The sequence below is a fragment of the Dermacentor albipictus genome, chromosome 10 (genome assembly GCF_038994185.2).
Source record: "Dermacentor albipictus isolate Rhodes 1998 colony chromosome 10, USDA_Dalb.pri_finalv2, whole genome shotgun sequence".
Taxonomy (NCBI): domain Eukaryota; kingdom Metazoa; phylum Arthropoda; class Arachnida; order Ixodida; family Ixodidae; genus Dermacentor; species Dermacentor albipictus.
In genome coordinates, this window is record NC_091830.1 from 82,347,472 (window position 1) to 82,373,975 (window position 26,504).

The window sequence follows — 26,504 nt, forward strand, 5'->3', positions numbered from 1 at the left end:
ACTGCGATTCTAAGCCACTGCAGTAAGACAAAAACCGACGTCAAATTATAACGACGACAACTCACGGTGCTGTGCATCGAAGAGGAGATGTGCTATATTTGTTATTTCGTTTGAGCGGTCGTCGGCCTCACTCGCTCATTCGCTCTAAAAAAAAAAAGGTGAGAATCGGATCCGTTCTGGCTACACACTCATGACAACACGCAACGAAAAGCTTTTTGTACTTGGAAACTTAATGTTTTCGTGTAATTCTGTACATGCGCTATTTCGTGCTTTTGTCCTTACGTTTAGTAAGCTGTTATTATTAGTAAGCTTCTATATCTGTCGTTCGTCCGAGCTATTTAAAATTTCCGTGACCAATCCAGTTGAGATATATCAGCATTGGGGACTTCTAGAAAAGGGCAATAAAGCTTTCTCTCTCTCTCTCTTTGTTGAAAAAAGAACGGAAAGACTCGCAGGTACGTCTGCATCTTATACAACCAGAAAGGGTCACCCCTTTCTACAAATGAACGTCCAAGCAAAGAAAAAAAAAGCGAGAAAATGAATTAACTTATCCCTTACATGCAGCTACACACAGTTAGCACCAGCTCACCCTTGCCATTCCGTTTAATTTGAAATCAGCCTATGTGTGTGCGAACAAATTTTCAGTGAAAGTACCCGTAAACACAGAAAATTGCTTAGATATAGCGTAAGATAAATAGCTTAGAAAGTAATATACACACGCAGTTTAAACTAATATTTCTTGTCATGCGTTGAAAACAAAAACGAAATTGCAATAACTTCCACCGATAGGTGTCGCCGCTGTCGCTGTTGAGTCTCGCGGCAGGCCGCCGGGTGTATGTGTGTGTTCTGCGTGACTGTCTCGAAGTTGTGGGTAATTAGATGGTTTATTTCTGCGTTTAGTTGCAGCACCTCGTTGTTTTGGTGAACGTTTGTGCTTATTGACGCGAAGCGAGCGTCCGCACTGAAGGCGACGCGATTATGCGTGAGGAAGAACGGCTCCAGTGGCCTACAACATCTGTGTTTCTTTGTGATTGTGTGTTTACTATGCCTGCGACGGCCGTGATTCGTGGCAAAGGAGAAAACGCCTTCCAATCGGCCTGAACAGTGATGAAGTGAACGTTTTTGCTTCGGCGGAGTTCATCGTCAACATCGCCCACCAACTACGTAGACGACATGCCGTGCCCAGAGTACACATCGTGACAGCGCTCCACCTTCAAACCGAGGGCCATTTGCGAGGCACATGGTGCTCATATTGTCACCCAGCTATGGCAACTAAAACAGTTTAGCACCGACAGACTGGGACAAAACGTCTGCCTTTAGCGATGGCTGGTCCTCGGAGAGCCCGCGCGCAACCACGAACTTCGTCGTTCTCGCCTTAAGAGTCCCGTGTCAACACGTGCAAACCTATTTCGCGTCATTGCTCCCCTCTCAAAAGCGACCGGCCCGGTCGCTTCAAGGGCAGCGGGCGCGCACTGTGGGCAAGAGTGTCAACATGAAAAGACAAAAAAAAACAACACATACAGGAATGTACACAATGCTGAAGCGGTTTGTGAGGGTTGCTTAGCCCTGGCGTGCGTAGTACGGCTTCATCCGTACTACGTGGACGACTTCAGCACGTGGGCGGCGTCGGTTCTAACCAGGATCAGAGGTTTGAGGCACCACCTCGTAGATCACATCACTGAGGCGGCGTACGACTTCGTAGGGGCCGAAGTAGCGGCGCAACAATTTCTCTGAGAGCCCGCGGTGTCGGATAGGTGTCCACACCCACACGCGGTCGCCTGGTAAGTACTGGACATTCCGTCGGGTCCGGTTGTAACGGCAGGCGTCGGCATGCTGCTGGGTGCGGATGCGATTCCGAGCAAGCTGGCGAGCTTCCTCGGCTTTCTCGACGAAATCTTCAGTGTTGTCATTCCTTGTGGTTCCTTGGTCTACCGGGAGCATGGCGTCTAAGGGGGTTGTAACGCGAAGTCCGTAAACAAGCTCGAATGGTGTAAACTCGGTGGTCTCCTGCACAGCGGTATTGTAAGCAAACGTGACGTATGGCAAAATTTCATCCCATGTTTTGTGTTCCACATCAATGTACATGGAGAGCATGTCGGCTAATGTTCTGTTTAGGCGCTCTGTTAAGCCGTTAGTTTGGGGATGATAGGCTGTGGTCTTTCGGTGGTCGGTGTACGTCAGTGTGACGACTTGTTGCAATAACTCCGCTGTAAACGCTGCACGGTCAGTAACGAGTACAGCGCTGCACTGCGGTCAGTATTGAGTACAGCGGGTGCACCGTGGCGAAGCACGATGTTTTGGATGAAAAGCTGGCGACTTCAGCAGCAGTTCCCCGCGGCACAGCTTTTGTCTCCGCATAACGAGTTAAATAGTCAGTTGCCACGATTATCCACTTATTTTGCAAGGAGGACGTGGGGAACGGCCCAAGAAGGTCCATTCCCACTTGCTGGAACGGCGCCGGAGGCGGATCCAAAGGCTGGAGGAGGCCGGCAGGCTTGACGGGTGGAACTTTACGCTCTGACAGTCACGGCATGTTCGCACATAGCGCTGAACCGATGAAAATAGGTGTGGCCAATAGTATTTTTGCCGTATGCGCGCGAATGTCCTCGCGAAGCTTAAGTGGCCGGCACAGGGATCGTCGTGACACGCCTGTAAAACTTCCTCGCGCAGTGCCGTAGGAACGACGAGAAGGAACGTTTCCTGGCTGTTCTCGAAATTTTTCTTGTACAGGACATCGTTTCGCAGGCAGTACGACGTCAATCCTCGTGAAAGTGGGCGTGGGACAACAACGTCAGCTCCCTCGAGATATCGGATGACTGGAAGCAGCTCAGAGTCTGCACGTTGAAAGTCAGCCATGCGCACCACGTCGACGACACCAAGAAACGGCAAATCTAGCTCCAAGTCGGAGGATGTCAAGGGAATAGGAGAACGTGACAAGCAGTCAGCGTCGCTATGCTTATGGCCGGATGTGTAGACAACAGTTATGTCGTATTCCTGGAGGCGGAGGCTCCAACGAGCGAGGTGACCTGACGGGTCTCGTAGATTGGCAAGCCAGCAGAGCGAGTGGTGATCACTGATCGCTCGAAATGGCCGGCCGTATAAGTAGGGTCGGAACTTGCTGATGGCCCACACGACTACTAAGCATTCTTTTTCGGTCGTTGAATAATTAGCTTCTGCTTTTGTCAGACTACGACTGGCGTACGCAATTACACGTTCTGCGCCATCTTGCCATTGAACCAGAATGGCCGCGAGTCCTACGTTGCTGGCATCGGTGTGTATTTCAGTTGCCGCGGTGTCATCAAAATGCGCCAGCACTGGAGCGGATTGAAGGCGTTTACGCAATTCGGTGAAAGCCTGCTCTTGTTCTTCCGTCCACGTAAAGGGCACATCTTGTCGCGTCAGTCTCGTGAGCGGTTCAGCAATCCTTGAGAAGCCTTCAACGAAACGACGGTAGTAAGCGCAGAGGCCCAGGAACCGCTGAACAGACTTTTTGTCTTTAGGACGAGGAAACTCGGTAACGGCAGCGAGTTTTTTTGGGTCTCGTCGTACTCCTTGGGAGCTGACCACGTGGCCTAGAAACTTGAGTTCCTGGAAGCCAAAGTAACATTCTTCAGGGTTGATGGTGAGGTTGGCCTTGCGTATTGCGGTAAGAACACTTCGTAGCCGGGCGATATGTTCATCGAACGTGCTGGAAAACAAAACAACGTCGTCTAGGTACACTAGACACGTCTGCCACTTTAGTCCAATGAGTACAGTGTCCATCATTCGTTGGAACGTAGCAGGGGCGGAACAGAGACCGAAAGGCAGCACTTTAAATTCGTACAGCCCATCGGGAGTCACGAAGGCGGTTTTTTCACGGTCATGCTCGTCCACTTCGATTTGCCAGTAGCCTGACTTTAGGTCTAACGAAGTGAAGAACTGAGCATGACGCAGACGGTCCAAAGCGTCATCGATCCGTGGCAGGGGATAAACGTCGCGTTTGGTGACTCGGTTAAACCGTCTGTAGTCAACGCAGAAGCGGAGTGTGTTGTCTTTCTTTTTTACTAGTACGACAGGCGATGTCCACGGACTTGTCGACGGCTGGATGACGTCATCATTTAGCATTTCTTGAACTTGACGCTTAATCGCCTCCCGCTCCATAGGTGACACGCGATACGGATGCTGACGAACAGGCCGCGCCGACTCCTCTGTAACTATCCGGTGTTGCGTAACGGAAGTGCGCTGGACTTTGGATTCCGTGGAAAAACAGCCGGAGAATTCTGTCAGTAGGCCCAGCAGCTGATCCTTCTGGACATCTGCTAAGTCAGCATTAATGTGGACGCGGGTATTCAGGCTGGCGTGAGTTGTTGCGTCCGGTGAAGTGACTTGTAGCGTGCCAATATCGGCGAAGTCAGCAGTTTCGTTCAGGAATGCCACAGCTGTACCTTGAGGGACGTGCTGATACTCATGGCTGAGGTTTGTCAACAACACCTGCGAGCACTTATGCTGAATTCGAACAAGGCCCCGGGCGATGCAGATGTGTTTTTCAAGCAGCAGCGGGATATTTGCCTCGGCAATACCCTCATAGCCGTCGAATGCGTCGCAGGTGACGAGGGTCAATACGCTGCTCCTTGGCGGCACCGTGATGTCCTCGTCAACAATTCTCAAGGCGTTGACATACGTGTCGTCAGTGCTGCTCCCTGCTAAGGCCTGCGCCGTCGAAAACGTTACCCGCGACTTTTGTAAGTTGATCACAGCTCCATTAGCCTGCAGAAAGTCCATTCCAAGAATAAGGTCCCTCGAGCAGCTTGGGAGGATAACGAAATCTCCGAGGTACGTAAACCCACGAATGCTCACTCGCGCTGTGCATCTTCCTACCGGGGTTAGCAGATGTCCTCCTGCAGTTCGAATCTGCGACCCTGTCCACGCGGTAGAAACTTTCTTCAGCTTGCAGGCAAGGTCCATGCTCATAACTGAGGTGTCCGCTCCAGTGTCGATTAATGCCGTTATTTCTTCGTCGTCTATGGTGACGGGAATGTTCGACGTTACTACCTCTCGTACGGTGTTCGACTCCGTCTGTACGTCTGCGTCGTTCTGTTTTCGTCGTTGTCGTCGTAGTGGAGGATATTGCGCATGGTCGTCGTCAGCGGCCTCACCTCCGGAGGTCGCGGAACTCAGTTTTCCCGACCCGCCGGGCTAGGCGAGCGGCGTCTCAGAGCTCCGCGAGTAAAGGTTTGGCTTGGTGATGGAGACCTGTAACGAGCAGGAGACGACGAACGGGGCTCCGGCCATCGCTGATCAACATTGCGACGATTTGCGACGAAACTCTCTATATTCGGCGGCCGCTCACCAGGTCGTGGACTAGGTGCACTTGGCGAGAATCCACAAAGCCCCACATGACGATAAGGACACATTCTGTAGATGTGCCCGGCTTCGCCACAATGAAAACAAAGGGGTTTGTAGTCTGGGGTGCGCCAGACGTCGCTCTTCCTAGTCCTTGCTTCGGCGATGTGTGGTGGGTTGCGAGGCGGCCTGAAGCTTACGTCCATTTGTTGAGTGGGGTGTACCATGCTGCACGCACTTGAGGGTGGCGGACGGCGTACTGCTTCAGCGTAACTCATTTCGGCGTGCGGTACCTGCTGTGGTGCCTCGTACTGTCCAGGAACATGGACGGCCTGTCGGACCTCGGCGCGCACCATTTCCGCAATGGAAAGTTGTCCCACAGTGGCCGTGGTCGTCTGCATCTTCTGCAGTTCCTCCTTGATGACAGCCCTGATGAGTTCTCGCAAGGCGCCAACGTCGTTACCGAGGGTAACGGCAGAGAGCTCCCTTGAAATCATGGCGTCGTGGTTGTTTTGCCTGGCCCGCTGTTGAAGGGCCTTTTCCATAGTAGTGGCTTCGTCATGGAACTCTGCAAGTGTCGTCAGCGGATTTCGAATTAGGCCAGCAAAGATTTCCTCTTTGACGCCACGCATGAGATGAGCACCGACAGACTGGGACAAAACGTCTGCCTTTAGCGATGGCTGGTCCTCGGAGAGCCCGCGCGCAACCACGAACTTCGTCGTTCTCGCCTTAAGGGTCCCGTGTCAACACGTGCAGACCTATTTCGCGTCAATATAAAAGCTACGTACGTAGTTACGTTCAACGTCGGGTTATTGTGGTGCGTCATTGTGGCATTAATTTTCGCGTAATTTCTTTACAGGAAAGCACAAGGTGTGTTAAATGTGAGTGAATTGTGTGTACACCAGGCGGTGCCGACGGGCACCGGATGTGAAAAAAAAATCATCGTTCACGTGTCCTCACCTAATTGTGACAGTACATAGAGTTGTAGAGAATTAAGTTCTGCTGCACGCCAATATACGTCGCAGGCAGGTAAATAAGTCTTCGGTTTGGCTTATTTGGTTCATTCTGTAACTAAAGATTTGCGCAGACTTATACCGGTGACACACGGCCATCCTCAATCGCGATTAAGCCCGTCCTTGACCGAAATTTTCGACCGCGATAAGCTCCCGTCCGCAGATTGAGCAAGGGAGCATGGACGCCCCACATTTTGCATGAAGCCAAACGGGGCTAGAAATTCGATCTTAATCAGGTTTGATCACGGCCAAAAGTGTGCAATGTGACAACCGTATTAAATGCTCCTTGTGTACTTGCACTCAGTTTTTTTTTCTGTCGGAGGTCACGTGGTAGGTAATGGCGCAGGCAGCTTCCAGTGCTTTTGCTTTGATCGCTAGAAATAATAGAGAACAAAAGAACCAGCACCATCCCGATTATCTACTTATCCTCCGTTTTCAGTTGTGCTCCTTTGCTCTAAAAGCTCTTGTATTGTTGCGCATGAACTCGCGGTTACGCGATTTGTTTATAAATTTATCTTTTCTTATATGTACATGGGGCCTAATCTATTTTTTGTCGTCCTCGAATTCGTTTCTTGGTTTCACGTAGGCATGCTCACTTCTCATCATCATCATCATCATCAGCCTGGTTACGCCCACTGCAGGGCAAAGGCCTCTCCCATATTTCTCCAACAACCCCGGTCATGTACTAATTCTGGCCATGCCGTCCCTGCAAATTTCTTAATCTCATCCGCCCACCTAACTTTCTGCCGTCCCCTGCTACGCTTCCCTTCCGTTGGAATCCAGTCCGTAACCCTTAATGACCATCGGTTATCTTGCCTCCTCATTACATGTCCTGCCCATGCCCATTTCTTTTTCTTGATTTCAACTAAGATGTCATTAACTCGCGTTTGTTCCCTCACCCAAGCTGCTCTTTTCTTATCCCTTAACGTTACACCTATCATTCTTCTTTCCATAGCTCGTTGCGTCGTCCTCAATTTGAGTAGAACCCTTTTCGTAAGCCTCCAGGATTCTGCCCCGTAGGTGAGTACTGGTAAGACACAGCTATTATACACTTTTCTTTTGAGGCATAATGGCAACCTGCTGTTCATGATCTGAGAATTCCTGCCAAACGCACCCCAAATGCTCACTTCTACTACTATTTATTTATTTATTTATTTATTTACAGAGTACCTACATCGCCAAGAAGGCATTACGTAGGGGGGAACAAAATACAACCAGTAATACAGAGAAGCTTTCCGACAGATATACTGACAAACAGAATCACTACAATAGCTGTTAGAGAAAGGCATACAAGTAACGTGAAAGAACCACGTTCCAAGATATATAACACATACATTTGTTTTACAAGAGCGCCGTCACAGCATTGAATGGAATAGTTCGTTATCTGACACATTTACTATATATCATTTGATAAACTGTTCCATTGTCTAATTGTGTTGGGGAAAAAAGAGTAGTAAAAAGTGTTTGTTCGGCAGTTATAGGCTGAGATCTTTTTGTTGTTATCACAGCGAGTCGATATATAATCTGGTTCCAGGAGATAGTTATAGCGATTAATACCTGTTTGATTGTTATATATTCGGTGCAATAGTTTAAGCCTTAACTTCTGCCTACGCATATGTAGTAGATCCCATCCTAAAGTGGCCTTCATTTCGGAAACGCTAGAGTACGGGCTGTAATTAAGGCAAACAAACCTTGCTGCTTGGTTCTGTAGTTTTTCCAGTCTATTAATGAGGTAATCTTGATAGGGATCCCATATTACACAAGCATAATCAAGCATTGTTCTAACATGTAAGAAGTTTAAAGTTTCTTTAACTTCGCGTGTTGCCTGTTTAAATTTCTGCGAATAAAATGTAACATCCTGCTAGCTTTTGCTATGACAGTGTCAATCTGTTTATGCCAAGTGAGTGATTCGGTACAATAGACTCCTAAATACTTATATTCCGACTGCATGTCGATAAGCGCGCCATTGATGTTATATCGGGGCTGAAATTTGGATAATTTTTTGGAAAAACTTACGCTACTGCACTTTTTTATATTTAAATTCATGTTCCATTTTTTACACCAGATCGCTACCTTATCTAAATCTGTTTGCAATGTATCTATGTCATCTTCAGTGGTAATTTCTCTGTAAATCACACAGTCATCAGCAAATAGTTTTATGGGTGATGTAATTAGTTCGACAATGTCATTTATGTAGATTAAAAATAGCAAGGGCCCCAGTACGCTTCTCTGAGGAACGCCCGAAGAAACAGTTATTGGTGAAGGTGCAACGTTGTTTAGGACAACAGACTCAGTTCTTCCGTTTAGGTAGTTTCGTATCCAATTTTGAACGTTTTCGTTTATATTTAATGCAGCGAGCTTTACATCTAGGAACTTATGGGACACAATATCGAAAGCTTTTTGAAAATCAATAAAAACCGCGTCTACCTGACTATTCTTATCAAGGGTTTTAGATAAGATGTGCTGGAATTCTATTAGTTGTGTGTTGCAGGAATAACCTTTCCGGAATCCGTGCTGAGAAGGTGGAAATAAAAGCGTTTGAGTCAAGGAAGGCAGATATGTTACTATATAGAATGTGTTCGAATATTTTGCAACATATTGACGTTAGTGAAATCGGCCTATAGTTTTCTCTGAGTTTTCTATCGCCCGATTTAAAAACGGGTGTCACGCTTGCTGTTTTCCAATCTTGGGGAACGAGGCCTGTTTCAAGGGAAAGCTTATAAATGATCGTTAAGTACGGAGAAATGATGTCATGACACTCTTTCAGGACTACTGGGGATATTCCATCAGGTCCAATTGTTTTTGTGTCATCTAAATGCCGTAATAAAGCGTCGACGCCACTAACATCAAATTCAATGTCTGGCATCATATCGATTTGATTGGCGTTGTTCAAAAGCGAAGTCTCCCCAGCAGGTAATAGCGAAAACACAGATTGGAAGTACTTGTTGAAGCATTCCGCCCTCTGATAGTCCGACGTCACGGTTTTGCCGTCAACAGTTAAAGATGGTATCGATATGTCTTCTTTTAGATTTTGTTTTACATTTTCCAAAAATATTTCGGGTTTTCTCTCAAGTCCTTGTTTAATTTAACAAAGAAGTTATCTTTGGCAGCTTTAATTGTTGCTTTCAATAGCTTATTTATCTCTTGCAAGCGTTTCTGATTTGCCAGACTGGTGTCGGCAGAAAATGTTTTATACGTTTGTCTTGCTTTCCTTATAAGTTTACGTATTTCTACGTTAAACTAAGGTTTTTGTTTTTTTCGTTGCCGCAGGTACCTGCGTGGAACATGACTTTCGACTAGTTCAAGTATTTTGTCCCGAAATGCTGACCACAAAGTTAACGGACAGCGTGCGTTTGACATATATTGGAAAGTAGGCAAGAAATTTTCAAGTTCGGTCCTGATAGCAGCATAGTCTCCTCTGTCGTAGCTGTACACTTTTCTTTGCGGAATTTGTGCCATCCGTACTCGCTGTATGTTAAGCTCTATGACATCTGCCCTGTGGTCACTAATACCTGGGCAAACAGTAGCTTTTGATATTATGTTCGGCTCATTGGAAAGTACTAAGTCTAGGATTGCATTTTCTCGCGTAGGTTCCAGTACGTACTGCTGCAATCCATTTAATCCGAGCAGTTCTTCGAACTCTGTGTAAATACTGGACCTATTGCCAGCCACACATCCGGCATTCCAGTTGAAGTCTGGCAAATTGAAATCACCCCCTAGAAATACGCTATTAGGCAGTAGAGATAGCATCTCAGACAGCAATCCGAATGAGTCGCTGCTGCCGGGTGGGCGGTAGAATGTCCCGTAGACTACATTGTTTCCGTTAGGCAATTTCACAAGGCACCTTACAGACTCAGAATCGTTTTCAAATAAAATTTGTGTACTTGACAATGCATTTCATATCAAAAGGGATACTCCCCCGCCATGTCCATGCCTATCTTTCCGATAAACAGTAAAACCAGGCGGAAAGATTTCTACATCAGGTACATCCTTGTCTAACGATGATTCGGTGCCCATCACAATCTGAGGTTTAACAGTAGCTAATAAAGACATGAAGTTATCGACTTTGTTCTTTATGCTGCGACAATTTACAAGCAGGACAGAGAGCCGTTCAGGCTGCGAGCAACGTGCTGAGTTATCTTTCGGAGGAACGGAATTCGGAATGCGTCATTTGCCTCTGTCCAGTCGCGCATGCACCTGAAGTGGAACTGGCATCCGCATATCGCTATCCCAGACAAACGTTTGCCCATTGATGATTAATTTATCATTACTCAAGCGAACACGATTTTCTTTGTTCTCTCTTTTTTCTTTCGCATAATTCCAAAGCTGACGTCTTTTTGCTTGTACGGCTCGGCTGAAATCTTCAGAGATGCCGTACGAAGTTCCTTTTAGTCTGTAAGCGTTTGTAAAGACATTTTCTCTAGCCTTCCACCTTGAAAAGCATGCTACTAGGGGCCGGTTTTTGCCTTCTCTGAAAACGCCTACGTGATGAGCCCGTTCAACCGAAATATCATCAAGTTTCATCATATCTTTGCATATTCCATTTATTAGTTTTTCAGACGCCTCCCATCTCTCGGTATGCTCCCTGTCAGGCAACCCGAAAAAGACCAGATTCTGTCTACGGCTTCTATTTTCCAAGTCCTCTAGTTTAGCCATAAATTTTCCTTCCATTTTTTCCACCCGAGCAATACGACTTTCTACATTGTTCGTCTTCTCTATTAGGCCCGTAATTTTGGATTCTAATTCACATTGTCTTGTTGTAATTTCCGTTAACTTCGCAAGCACAGTTTCCTGGCCTGTTTTCATTTCTAAGGGAATCTTTTCAATGTTTGTCATTTGGTCACGTTCAACTGCATTCATGGGCCCTGGATTTGGTTCTACATCCCCCGATAGGAGCAGTAAGATTTGGGAAAGGCAGCCGTCGTAGAGAGAGAATAGTAGAGCATCAATGAAGCACAGGCTGGCATGTTCAAGACACTCAATAATTTGTCGCTTGCTAATGGGGCACGACACTCTTAAAAGCATAACGTTGCTAGAGCGATCACACTTAGTTCCATTTAGGTAACTGACCTGGTACATGAAGAAGCGTGAGTTTGTGCCGAAAAGAGCGTCGTGCCGCAGTCGCTCTAGGCTTGGATGGTCCTTTATATGGCCCGCGCGCAGCGGAACCGGAAAGGTTCCCCGATGCGCAGATTCCACTTCGGTGCGTCGGAGATCGTACACGATTTCCAGCAAATAATCTTGCGGACCGTGTATGACATGAGCAGATGATTGCATATCCGTTGTAGCAGCATCTGGCCAAGGTTTGGTGAAGCCATGTTCCACCGCGAAGTCGGCGTTCGCCACGACAGCGAAGAATCCGAGCAGCAGCTGGTACATGAAGAAGCGTGAGTTTGTGCCGAAAAGAGCGTCCTGCCCCGGTATGTTTTCTTGTCGTATGACTGAAACCTGCCTAAGGCGTCCTGTCAGGTGTCGACATTATTTCTGAAATAAATTTCAATGAACGTCTTACGGCTATTGTACACTACCTTATTGTCATGTCTAGTTATAAACCTTATGGTTATTGCAACTTGGCCTTTAAATTTATATGTCAAGGTGGTAAATGCTTAATTGTATTTGTAGTTCTGAGAGGTTTTTTTAAGCGGTCGATCTCGGGTGGTATTACCAGTGAGTTGTTTTCCTGTGCCCATGCAGTTGCAATCAGCATGAAGCAATCGCACGGGAACCAACTGGCCGTCTTGGTCGTACACATTGCTGAAAAGACAGTGTAGACGCCTGATCCGACCGGTATGCTTTCTTTCATCACTATTGGCCTACATTTCTTTTCCACTGGAGGATGAAGACCTCTCCCAGTGATCTCCAATTACCTCTGTCTTGCGCTAGCTGATTAGAAGCAAAGCCTGCAAATTTCCTGACATTATCGTTGTCCAATATTCTATAGTCCTCTACTGCCCTTCTCTCCCCTTGGCATCCATTCTGTAGCTCTAATGTGCCACCGGTTATCTGCCCTATGCATTACGTGGTTGTAGAAGACACTTGGGCTAGTCGGTGCTCAATACATACTTGAGACATCATTACCTAGCGCGAAAAAGATGAGAGAAGACATCAAGAAGCACATAAGACAGAACTCTCAACTGAAATTTGTGCTACGCAGAAATATGGAATTCATAGAATGCACATAATGTTGACGCACGGAAACAACACAGGAGCTATCGGAACAAATCGATGAACAGGTTAATGTCACATACGAACACTCTTGGTAATAGCCACACATAGGTGCTTACATACCTATTCCCCGCTTTTTAAATGCAAAGCGGTTCGAATATTGCCCTATGAACCTGCTTCTGGAGTCTCCTGAGTACACAATTGCTTTGAAACTGCTCCGTGCACCAGTGCCTATGGCGATGATTGCCCAGGTGGCCAGCAGCCACAAAAGCGCTGCCCTATGTTCCCTCAAGCCGAACAGGTCGGTGTTTGAATGACCGCTTGATGGAAGATAGATAGGGCAGCTGTAAGTGGCTGGTGGCCATCTGGATGATCATTGTCGTAGGTTCTCGTAAACTGAGCAGTTTCAAAACAGTCGTCTGCTCAGGTGGTTCTAGAGGCAGGTCGATATGAAATATTCAAAGCACTTTGTGGAACAAAAGCGGGTGATAGGTGTGTAAGCACCCTATCCCCGGCTCTCAGCAGAAAAGAGTTCGTATCTCGAAATTAGCCTGCCTATCGATTTGTTCCGATACCTCCAGTATCAGACGGGGAAAGGGAAAGATGACTGTTGCTTCCGTGCGTCGAGGTACTGTAGATTCCCTGCATCCTATGTTTCTATGAAGCAAAGATTTCAGTTGAAGCATAGAGTTCTGTCTTGTGTGCTTCTAGCTGTCATCCGTTGTATTTTCTAAGCTAGTTAATGACGTCTCAAGTCTGCATCACATAGCCTGACCAGGTACCTTTTTTACCCTTTATGTCAGCTAGGATATCAGCTCCTTCGTCTGCTTTTTGAACCACACTGCTGTCTTCCTCTTCCTGTTGCCATCAGGATGGGAGTGGACATGACAAATGAAACTGAATGTCATTTAGGCAGAGGAGCAGTAAGACTTCCTTTGCTTTACCTTTTGTTGCTGTACATAATAGTTGAAATTGCATCAACACATCTTTTCCTGCCTTGTGATTTTCCTACAGTTGTGACAAATAAATATATAAGCTTTAAGAAACTAGAAATGTAGTTTGTCTAAGAAAAAGAATGCTCTTGCACTAAAGGTAATGTGTATGATGGTCTAAATCCTTTGGTGCATGTGCCTTGAGAGGTGTTGCTGATGTTGTTCATTTCTTTCTCAGTAGGCTTTAGTTGATGGGCCTGACTTTGTATAAAGAAATAAGTCTGGAGAAACCATACTACATGACAGGCAGAAATGTCTTGCGTTTCAAAGCCAACTTTTATCTGATGATACATTTTTTTTCAGGCTGTACTAGTTGATCCGTGATGTTTGACAGCACGGACTTGTACAAAGGATGGCGACACATGGACACAAACGCTATCGCCTCTTTCACCATCCTTTGTCGAGTTCACGCTGTCAAACGTCCTGGACCAATACCACCTAGCCCGGTTGCATACCTGTACTAGTTGAGCCATTTCTGCTATGGTACTGTAAACCAAATGTGATAAATTCAAAATTGATGCCTTTTCTAGGTTTGTACAAGTAAGTGTTTCATATAATAGTTTAAAGCATTATGGTTGATGTCATGGTTTGACACCACCAAACCTCATCAGATATCTTCATGCATGCGAAAGGTACCTCTTGTACAAGTTGCATGCTGGCCTAATATGGAGAATGAACCTGGCACAAGGTAGAGCACAGGCTGTATTGTAAACAAGACACACGATTGCATTTGCGTGGAAGTTATCGCAATCTTTTGTGTTATTTACCTGCATGAACATTAATTATCTCAGCTGCTAAAGACACTGCTAAAGTGCATTAATAGACACTGGAAGCAGAAAGAATGTCTGATTTTGCAGTGCTATTGAAGTCATGCAACGTTATGTTTAACCAAACTGGTGGGGATGCAAGCTGTTAAAAAGAAAGGGCTGATTTCAAGAAAATTTTGCACTCCTACATGTGTAATTGAAATGCTCTATGCTTATGAGCTACAAGACATTTACCGGATGATCAGGCTGGTTACAGTGGCCATTTGACGATTGAATATGGCGCACTGAAGCATTTTTTTGAATTCACAGTGTCTTTATACTGGGTGATTATTTTCTGTTTTATGGAATTTTTAAATATAGCCTGTTGCAGGCAGCATAATTGAAGCCCTTGAGCAGGAATATTCAAATAGGCAGAGATATATTGCAGGAGAAATAAAGAAAATGTAATCAACTAATCATCGAAAATTGACTGATTATCTTTTGGATGAATTACTCTACGGCACATATTGTAAATTACGAATCATAGCCAGTGAGATTCTAAGGTGTATCAACTTGGAATTGATTTCCAGAATGATGCGAATTTGCAGATATGCACCATCAAACTTGCTATAAAAATGCACTGTTCCACTTACTTTTGTAACAAAATGCGCTTTATCCACTAGTGCACAAAAGTAACTGGAACACCCATGTATCTTGTTCGGTTCATTGGGAAATATTTCTGAACTGGTGCCTTCCTGCAAGTTCAAGTGCATACGTCTTCCAAGCTCACTGGCTGCAATTCATAAATTGCAATATGTGCAGTAAAAAAATTACGAAGTTAATTAGTGAATATTTGTTAATTAGTTGAACATGTGTTTCGATTTCTCATGATAGTGATGTCCGCCTCTTCATATAATCTAGCTAAAGGACAAGAAGTATGCCATCTGGCACAGGAAATTTTAAAAAATTCCATGAAATTTAAGAATGATCACCCTGTACAATGTTGCTACAGTGCTAAAAAGCCAGGAGCACGAGGTCGCGGGATCGAATCCCTGCCACGGCGGCCGCATATCGATGGGGGCGAAATGCGAAAACGCCCGTGTACTTAGATTTAGGTGCACGTTAAAGAACCCCAGGTGGTCGAAATTTCCGGAGTCCTCCACTACGGCGTGCCTCATAATCAGAAAGTGGTTTTGGCACGTAAGAAACCCCATAATTTTTTTTAAAAAGCCAGTAGCCTAATCAACACATATAAGAGTGCCGTAACAACACTGACAAGGGCACTAGAGCTTTCTGCACTTCACAGATGAAAGTTGTTGGCCATTAGAATGTTTGATCAAAGCATCACTCACAATCAGATAACCAGCAAGATCAAGTGAAAGCTAGATGTTGTTGACAATTTCGACTTTGCCCTGCCATCTGCTAGCCACCTGGTTAGCTCAGATGGTAGGGTTCGAGGCCCGGACAAGGACGAATTTTTCTTCAGCTGCAAGGCTTTTCTTTCGAGGAACCCATATGGGTTTCCTTTGTACCAATTTGCTACGCTGGGGTGGATGTCTCATTTTCCCCTTTATTGATTGACATGGGAACAAGCAGACGAACTGGAAGTACATATCTCTTGCTGCGATGCAAAGTAAAACAAAAACATCCAGACATTCGGTCTTTGTGTTTTATTATTTCTCTAAGCTTTACTTCGTCTATTCAAGCAACAGGTATTACGCAAACAATAGATGTTGCCTGGAATAATTCTCGAAGTCACGTGTCACCACAAGCGACGCCACAGTGCAAACACATGTACGTAGATGCACTAGCACGTGTACGTTATCCTCCGTCTTGAAGCGCAGCGGCCGCGAGGGAAAAGGAAAACTGTGTTCGGTTTGAAATTTCAGGTCTTTCTGCGGCGCGTAGCCATGTAATACTTTGCAGACACGGTTGTTATAACGTATTGTATGCTCTGCGCTTGCCAGCTCAAAATGACCAGACCTGGCAAGGGGCCGGTCCTTTAAGGAACTGTGACTATCTTGTTCGTGATTATTGTCAAGATGATTGTATCTCTGTTACAGGAAAATGTCAAAACTTCTTGCTGGATGCAGAAAAGTGTAGTCTACAAGTCAGGCTGTTTGTGAATGGCGGTATGGCATATTTTTCATTCATACTTCTCAAGTGCTCACAAAGACTTCAGTGTATAGAAGACACGACATAGAACTTACTTCAAATAACCTTTTCTTTTTTCAGAAACCAAGTGTATTGTATGCTTTCGTACATCACATGGCAACGATGATAGGGAGAGGCTGCCGTGACTGTGACAGAAACAATTTATGTTCCCAAGTTTCAAAGGACAATGTAGCGCATTTACGAAGGGGCTTTTGTTTTCAAAGAGTGCAGTCCAGTTTTCACTAACACATTGTCACTCTAATTCGACTTTGCAGTCAGCCGCTTTGATAATGTCTATTCTGCTTTTTTTTTAAACTAAGGCTTCTGTTATAGGCTTGCAGCTGTGTTCCTTGCAGTCATGCAAAGCACCCATCACGACATATCTGCTGTATTTTTTTCAATAGGGCAGTATTTTGGACATTGACATATCTGTTTGTAATACTTTCCCGAAAGCACTAGCATATGGACAGGAGCAGTAGCTAAGTGGGCATGTTGCAATGGGATCAGTTTAGAAAATGCACAAACAAACGTCAAGGCGAAGGGCAGCATGTGCCTGTCATCCTATTTAGTCTGTCTCTTGTTCTGTATGGCTTTTCTAGAATGAATAGTAGCCTGCCGTAACCTCCGTCTTTATCCTAACTAGAAGGTTTACAGCTTAGGACTTCTTGTGACTAAAAATTTAGTGAGACATTTCTTGGTCCCACACCCTTCAGTACAACATTTGATTTCTTTGCTTGCGTTGTTTGCCTGGGAAATTTGAAGAACAGCATCGTTTGTGCTCCTTGTTGTCAAAGGAGCAAGCTGCGGTGAAAATGTAAATTGATTTCTACTCCTATTGACAATAAACATTCCAGAGGGGGCAGGCAAAACAACAATGCCAAGTGTTATATTAACCGATGCGTGCTAGATCATTGTTTTGGCCCGTAAGCACCTGAATCTTCTTTTTTTGGCGTGTGGCCGCCACTTCCTGTGAGATAACGGGTGGCATTTAAACAGTTCGTTTTAGGAACAAGCCATTAATGTCAAAGTATCTCTTGATGGTTACGCTGCAATGTATAGGAAAACATACAGCTGCACCTTATTTTAACTAAAACCTGCTTGTAGGAAAAAGTTGCAGTGAGATGATGTGGCTTCTCATTGTAACCTTATTAAGAAAGGATTCTAATATTTGGGAGCGATTGATTGTGCTCAAAGCGAGTATTTTTATTTGTGCACGTTCTAACTTGTACTTTTGCATCAGATGTCTCACACAAGAACACGTCTAGCGTTATTGCTGTAATACGAGGGTTATTTAGAAAGTGCGTCCAAGCCCACTACTTTACCAATGGTAATGCAAACATCTTGAAATCTTCATCATTAATGCACTGATTGACGTAATAGTTCTGCGGAATCCCGCGAAGTGGAGAGAAGTATTTAATAAAGGGAGAATGAGACATCCACCCAAACGTAGCTAAGGGCTTCAAAGGAAACCCAAACGGGATCCTCGAAAGGAAAGCTTCGCAGTTGAAGAATGCGGCCTGGTCTCACAACCCTGGACCGCCGCGTTTCTGCGGCGGCCGCTCTACCATTTGAGCCAACCAGGCGGCTGACCAGATGGCAGGCGAAGTCGAATTTATCAACAACTCAGAAGCATAGTCAAGAGTTGCACATAACAGTTCTGCGGAATCCCACATAACTATTATGTTTGGGTGGATGTCTCATTTTGTCTTAATAATTAATGCATGATGTTTAAGCTATAGAATGTCACTTGCCCCACCTTCCTATCTCTTCGCGTTTCAAAGTAATCGAGCACTCCATGACATCAAGTGTTGACATCCGGTTGAAACAGCGGGCTGTAATTGAATTTCTCATTGCGGTAGGTTGTCCACCCATCAACATTCATTGCTCTCTGACAGAAGTTTACGGGGATGCCTCTGTTGAAGTCGGCACTGTGCGGAGGTGAGCAAGGAATGTGAAAGATCAAAATCCAGCTGCATAAAAATGTCCGGCATCAGTACCTAATTGCACGGCCGACAAATACCTGTGATGAGGATTATCAACCTCAGGTGGACGAGCTGATTCGAAGCACTCGCAGGGTGAAGCAAGACGATATTGCAACAACATTAGCCATTTCCATTGGTTCAGTGAACCACACCATTAAAGACCTTCTGCATTATAAGAAGACTTGCGCTTGTTGGGTACCATGGCAACTGACGACTGACATTAAATAGTCGAGGAAGCATAACCAACAAGTTCAAATCTTCTTGTAACCCCTGATGTCCCTAATGATGCGATTCACTGAACTAATAAAAATGGCGAGTGTTGTAGCTGTCTGGTGTTGCTTGATCCTGCGATTGCCCCGAGTCAACTCGTCCGCCTGATGTTAATCATCCTCATTAGAAGTCATTAGAAGTCGAATCCGGGAGATTTTATGCGCAGGATTTCGGTCTTTCACAGTCCTTGTCCACCTGTGCACAGTGCTGACGTCAGCGAAGGCATACCCATAACTGCAGTCAGATGGCGATGAATGTTGATATGCGCGCAACCTTCCGCAATCAGAAATTCTATTACAGCCTTCTGTTTCAACTGGACGTCACCACTGAATGCCATAGATTCCTCGATTACTCTGGAATGAAAAGAGATACGAAGGTGTGGCAAGTGACATTCTATAGCATAAACATCAATGCATTAATGAGAAAGAATTCGAAATGTTTGTAGTACTATGGGCAAAGTACTGCGCTTGAAGTCATTACTTCCTGGATCGCCCTCTTATAATTGTGCAGCCTGTCTCTCCTATATTTATCATGTGGCAGTATTAAATGCCTCATTCTTTCCAAATAAAAATTTCTTGGAAGTAAGCATTATTTGTGCTTGTGTTTTCTTTGTCCTGGTCGTCATGGGATCTTGAAATATTAAAGTGAATAATGCAGAGAAGTTTCATGCTTCTCATGTTTCATGTACTTTTCCTGATAATAAAATGCAGAAAATCATTTTGCAGGCAGAAAAGACGCATATGGCTAGAGCAATTAATGAAGAAATGGCTTCATCTAAGATGGCTCACCTTTAGACATTGGAATGAAGCTACGCAAAGGCATCACTAGGCTCGCCTGTGCCCTGGAACATTGGTTTATATGAGACTGTTCTTCAATGTAGCACGACCACAAGACTTATCACTGCGTACAAGGCTTACTGCAAGAATAAATGACCCTCCATGCAGTCACTCTTGCTGCATCTGTGGTAAATGGGACCATTTCAGGCAGAACACTCACATGTGATTACGTGTTTTCTCTCAAAGTTGTTATGCCATGTATTTGGAAACATACACTAACATAACATTTCTCGTCTACATACATAACATTTCTCGTCTGCTAGCCTGACTGTAGACTTATGACACCTACAATGAAGTGCATATGTATACGCTACGGCATGCTGCACTTCAACACCCTTACGGCAAAGACTATTATATTGCACATCACACCCTTACACCCCTTGGGTCAGAGGGTAATATTTTGTTCAAAACGCCCTCAAGGGATAGGGTTTTATTAGAATATATAAGAACCATCATAAGGTTTTACTTCCCTACAAAAACCTGTTTTTCCAGGGTGCTAGGGGGTTATAGACACTCAAAAGAAGCCTTAGGGGTGTAAATATTTTACACTATAGTGGAAAACTCCGCTCGCTCACAGCGGTATAAGTATCCGTCGGTACACTTGCAGCAATAGGGCAATGAATCGCCGTGTTGAATAGATCGTGATACTGCCTTACTATCACGGCTCAAACATTGGTAGAATATCGTACGTCGGAGACTTGCGTCGTGCTTCCTATATATATATATATATATATATATATATATATATATATATATATATATATATATATATATATATATATATATACCTCGACATGTGCACTACTAATTAAACCTGGCATTTAAAGAAATATACAACAAAGTCGCTCCTGCGGTACTTTTACATCTCAGTACAGTTGGCAATGGCACGATGTCAAAGAAGGACACAGTGATGTTCAATAGGGTGTATGAATGTCTCTAAAGTAAAAAATCTGAAGTCACAAACGGGTCACCACTTATACTAATGGGGCAAATATCTTATAAATGCACGTATGTTGCCTGCGGCATGCACAAAGTACCTTGATCCTAGAATAACTATGCAGCTCTAATGGGGTGGCCACAATGTTCACATTTTTACCCATTTACTATGCACCATTATTACTCTGCAGCAACTTCCTTTGAGTTAACCCTTTATGAAACAATGGTTAGCTCAACCCTTCAGAATGAGCCCCTATTCTTCTCGCCATCGTCAGTACGCTTAAAGCGTTTAGGATTAACCCACTTAAGCCTTTAGAGTTATCCACAGAAAATAAAAAAAAAACAATATTTGTAGTCTAGAATAGAAGACACGGAATAATTGTATACAAGTACACTGGCAATTTTCCCGAGGACACGCCCAATCGTTTATTGACGTTGTGCTAAAATTACGTGTCTCAGGACCACTTGAAGCCATCCTGGTCGTTCAGCGTGCCTCTTTCATGCGTTTATTTTTTCCGACACCAAAATGTCGCGGAGACACAACCAAGAAGCGACAAATCAGCTTCACAAAGGACTGTGCCTAGAAGTACCGGTAACCCGCCGTGGTTCATCAGTGGCTATGGTGTTGGGCTGCTGAGCACGAGGTCGCGGGATCGAATCCCGGCCACGGCGGCCGCATTTCGATGGGGGCGAAATGCGAAAACACCCGTGTGCTTAGATTTAGGTGCACGTTAAAGAACCCCAGGTGGTCAAAATTTCCGGACTCCTCCACTACGGCGTGCCTCATATTCAGAAAGTGGTTTTGGCACGTAAAACAGCAAATATTATTATTAGAAGTACTGGTAGGTGTAGAAAGAAAGGAGTAGCAAATATCCATGAATACAAACATATACACATGCGCCAGTGAATAGAAACCAACAAACAAATAATATTCGCAAGCAAGGGAGAATCATAACATGCACCTGTATTGCACTGAGCACTGAGCAGACATGCAGACCAGCACTGAGCAGACATGCGTGACGGGACATATTTTAGCAATAGCGTAGCAATACGGGTTGACCGACGATTAGGGGCACACGCAGTATATATATTTTTGAGGTGAACAGCAGGCAATCAGGAAAGAACATCAAGTATTAAATGTAGTCACACAACATCAAGGGGAAAGATGACACAACAACGATCCAAGAAAATGGGCACAAGGATAAGAATAGAGGCGGTGCAATTTAATGCACAAACATCCAGGGTGGGCGCAAGCAGGAACAATGGCTGGAAACTGAAACATAGCTGAATGACGAAGCTACTAGCGTGTAGAGCTTGATTGAATCGCATCTACGAGATTCGGAGTAGCCGCCTGCTATGCACAATTTTGTGTAGGAGCGAAGCAAAAGAATGACATGGGTCAACGAAAGGCGAAGGCGGAGGGGCGCTAATTAGCCAATGTATGTATAAAAATTAAACGGTTTACATTCCTCAATCGCAATCTGATGATGAAGTATCGCGCAATGGGGAAATCCGGAATAATCTCGACTAGCTGCGGTTTTTTAACATGAACCTTAATCTAAGTACAATTGCGTTTTCGGATTTCGCCGCCATCGAAATGCGGCCGCCGTGGCCGGGATACGATCCGCAGACCGCGTGCTCAGCAGCCCAAAACCATAGCTGCTGACCAACCATGGTGGGTAGGTGAGGTACGAAGTGTCACTTCGCAAAAGAGACACGTAGGGGGTATTTATGGGTTAGCGGCACATCAGAAGTATGAAATATTAGGGCGAACCAGAAAGTTTCTTCCCCTATTATTTTAGCCAAATTACAGCTGTAAATGCGAAGTCAATATATTCCGTATCAGCAGTGCATCTTTCTTAAACCTGCCCTGCCTTATCTGCCGGACTCTCCGCGGTATGGCGCCGCAGTAAGTTGCTGATTACGGCAGTTTTCCTTCACACATCCACCGAAAGCGAACAACGAAGTGTGATTCGCATTCTTTGGAGCAAGGAACGAACGCCAATCTAAATACACAGACAAATGAAGCCTAAGTATGCGGGAAGGCGTCATGTATTGACAAGTGTGAGGAGGTGGTGTTGTCAGTTCGTAAAAGTACGTAAAGACTAGCATGATGAGCGTTCGAGGAGGCCACTTGCGTCAGGGACATCTCACATTAAGTGCCGCTATAGGTATGAACCGTATATGTATGTATGAACCGTACATGTATGTGTATGAACCGGTGTCGGGACTGTGTAGGAAAATGGTGTAAGGTACGTCAAATAGTGCGTGTACTTGCAATTACATCTATGTACAGGCGTGATCACTGGTAACGGGAACACGGCAGCCCGTGTTAGCATGAAGTAAATTGATAATTTGAAAGTACCGCCACCCTTTGAACTCGGCCGCTGCCGCGTGACCTCCTCGCCTGCTCCTCACGCCGTGCGCTTCTCCTCGGCGGAGACCAGTTTTGCATTCGCTTTTCTGCACAACGATTGGTCTCCTTGCCGTTCCCCTTGTAAACGCGCAGGTCTTGCGTTTTGCTTGTGTTTTCGTTTTCGTTGGTGCCATTTTTCTTCTTATCTCAGCTGGCTCGGCGCAGCAAAAGTTGCATGCTGTGTTTCTTAAGGTGTTGTGCTAGCTCTATGTCGTGCTGTAGCGCATCTAACTGCAGCAAGAAGCCTCAAGGTGGTTATGCACTTTTTATGATACTAGAACGAAAGCGTGAAGCTTGTGCTAGCAGAAATGGCTGCACAACATTGGCGGAAAGAACTTTGTGCCGACCCGGTGGCAGCAACCCACTTCTTTGGTCTCTGCTTCACGTAAATGGCATCCCCGGATTTACCCATCCGGGGAAAATTGGCAGTCACGTTTTCCTGTCCGCCTCTTCAACCTTTTTCTTTCGTATCTTCTTTCTTTTACTGTCCTTTCAACTCTTGTCTTCCGTAACTTCCTCATTTTGCTAGGCGTCTAGGGTTAATGTCGTGTATGTGCCCTCCCTTGGGTATAATATAGTGGCAATGGCATATAGTGGCCTTGGTATTATAGTGGCGCCTGCAGCCTTACTCGTTAAGTGCTGCAGCGTCCCCAAGTTGGGCTCCATGGTGGGTGGCCGCCATTGCCGCCGAAAAGAAAAGAAAGTACTATGGGAACCCCCGCATTTCCCCGCATACTTGATCGTCACCCTCCGAATGGGGGACGCGCCAATGACCTAACCATATGCTTCAACAGAACAAGAGAGACCTATCCGAAATACCATGTTGTACGCAGCGAGAACATCGAAAAACAGGCCAGATTCATTTCCCCTTTCATAGTTGCAAAATCTTTAACCGAAGCCATAGGGTCTGGTTATAAAGTAACGAAAATCGTTAGCGGAGATCTTCTTGAGATCCCTCGGAAACATCAGTATGAGAAGCTCGGCAGTCTTGTGACATTTGGTAACATACCACTTTCTGTTACACAACAACGAACAGTGAATAGCTCACGAGGAGTCGTGTCAGAGGCATACCTCCAAGATTTCACAGAAGCTGAACTCCTGGAAGGGTGGAAAGAATAAAATGTCACCAATGTAAAACGTATTATACTTAGACGAAACAGCAAGGAAATCCCCACCAAGCATCTTGTCCTAACATTTACATCCAGCCTACTGCCAGAAACCATCGAAACAGGATATATCAGCTTAACTTTCCGACCTTATATCCCCAACCCTAGACGGTGTTTCGAATGTCAGTGGTTCGGCCATGGCTCGCAGTTCTGCCATGGTCAAATAACTTGTGTAAAATGTGGAGTCCAAGGCCACCCTTCCGACAACTGCAGTGACACACCTCACTCGGTGAACTGCAATGGTGACCATCCAGCCTTCTCACGCTCCTGTCCGAACTGGAAGAAAGAAAAAGAAATATTCTTTCTCAAAGTCAAAGAAAACATTTCGTTTAAGGAAGCCAGTAAGAGGTGCTCACCTTTACACAGCACACCTTATGCTGATGCGGCGCGTCGTGGGGCAGCGTCGCAGCGGCCATTGCCAAGTGCCCAGGCCATGTGCAGCGAGCACGTATATTTTGGCTCCTGCCCCCAAGGTGGAGGAAGGTAGGCCTACTCCAACCAAGCAGCAAACAGGCCAGGCTACCCTTGGGTTGCCGGCCTCACAAGTGTTATCTGCACCAAACTGCGCTGCACGCAGTGTTCTCGCATGACGTATAGCGGCCCCGAAGGTAGGTGCAGCGAAGGCTGCCTTAACCTCCCCGGGCCCCTCCAGCGCTGGAAACAGCCGGCGCAACGAAATCCCACAGGGAGCCCCATCGACCTCCGGGCCAGTGGGCGCAGGGGTCTTGCCTTCCGAGGCGAGGCTCTCTCGGAAAATTTCTCGCTCGGAAGAGCGCGTGTCCGGCGCCTCACAAGAGGTAATGCACAATACCTCTATCCTCACGGCGCACCAAGCGCTGTCAGGATTGGGGTCTCAATCCCATCGCTCGTGACCCGTTGTCAAGATTGGAGTCCGGCATGAATTAGAAGGTAGCTGGCCCATGCCGTCGTCCAACGTATCCAGGCTGAGGACGTTGAAGAAAGGAAATACTGCTTCTCATAGAGAACGAGGAATATGGGTTTATTTACAGTATTTATATCAGTCTAACATGACTGCTTGAGAGAGAGCGTCCTGAGCAACCGCACAACAGCGGTTTTTAAACACTCGCTCCTTTCCCGATACAAGGTGATGCAAACGTTCGTTTAGTCATGGCCAAGTAGCCGCCTCCCCGCAGGACAGCCTACGCACACAAATGCACACATGTTCGAATGTCCGGAGCCGACGTCATAGGGGCCCCGTAGAAGTCGGAGCCGTTCCGGTTTGCGCGTTGGGGAGTTTGGGAACTATAGCTGGCCCACCGATTTCCTTCCGTCACAAAGTCGATTTAGTCACGCTGTGGCTTGAAATTGGCGGCGACGCTCCCGGAATGTTGCCGTCATACTCGTAAGTGGGTGGCAATCTTGCACTGCAGCTGGCCATCCTTAACAGCGCCGGGATGTTGCCGCCATAGTCGTAAGTGGGTGGCAAACTTGCACTGCAGCTGGCCGTTCTTAACAGCGTCTCCATGGCCCGAAAAATCTCGACTGTCTAGCGCTGACAACCGCAGGGCAGGAAGAGAACGGCTGGTGGACAGGGGGTTATTGATGCCTTGGCTCGCAGCGACCACTTGTGTATTGATATCACCGCCCCAAAACATCCAACAAGGACAGGCAACTGCAAAGTGAACCCCCCAACACGGCTCTGCGCCGAGATGACGTACATTGACTCTCACCTTAGTGCCGCTAGGCTTCAAAAAGCAACAACATAAGTGCAGAAAGAAAAAAATGCTGCATTTTACTATGCCAATTTCTGAAGCAATTTCGTGCTGACAAATTCAGCAATCATGGAGAGAATCCTGCTAAATGAGAAGAGATCTCCTTGGCTTAAAAATATTAACACTAGTAACCCTAAAATTTAGGCGGGATCGTCAAACGCAGAATTCAAATTAGCCTGCTGAAACCATCCGCATTGCTATGCAACTTTCGCTTCTTATATCTAACGGAGAAGTTGTACTCATGGAGAATGAGGCTCCATCGGAGCAAGCGGCCATTTATGTATGACATTTGATTGAGCCATGTCAGAGGACAGTGGTCGGTCTGGAAGTTGAACTTTGCTCCGTACAAGTAACACGACAACTTCTGGGCGGCCCAAACTAAACAAGCGCATTCCTTCTCTGAAGCGCTGTAGGCTTCCTCTATTACATTTAGTTTACGGCTGGCATAGAGGATAGGATGCTCCTCGTTATCGTCGCCGACCTGACTAAGTACCACGCCCATACCTCTGTCGCTTGCGTCGTATTGAACTATGAATTCTTTCGTATAGCCTGGCGTGCGAAGCACAGGACGACAAACCAATAGCGTTTTCAAACTTTGGAAAGCGCTCTCTTTGTCCTTATCCCAGTGTACGTTACTCGGTGCTCCCTTTCGGAGGGCGTCCGTTAATGGACTTGCCATTGGCGAGTAATTCAAATGTACCGTTGATAGTACCCCACAAGTCCCAAAAATGAACGAAGGTCTGTTTTCGTGCGCGGCTGAGAAAATTCTCCAA

At 45.7% G+C, this 26,504-nt stretch overlaps 1 pseudogene; it reads right to left on the bottom strand.

Moving 5' to 3' along the window:
* Positions 1 to 1,452: 1,452 nt before the first annotated feature.
* On the bottom strand, positions 1,453 to 24,414 carry LOC135904212 (uncharacterized; annotated as a pseudogene).
* Positions 24,415 to 26,504: the final 2,090 nt, after the last annotated feature.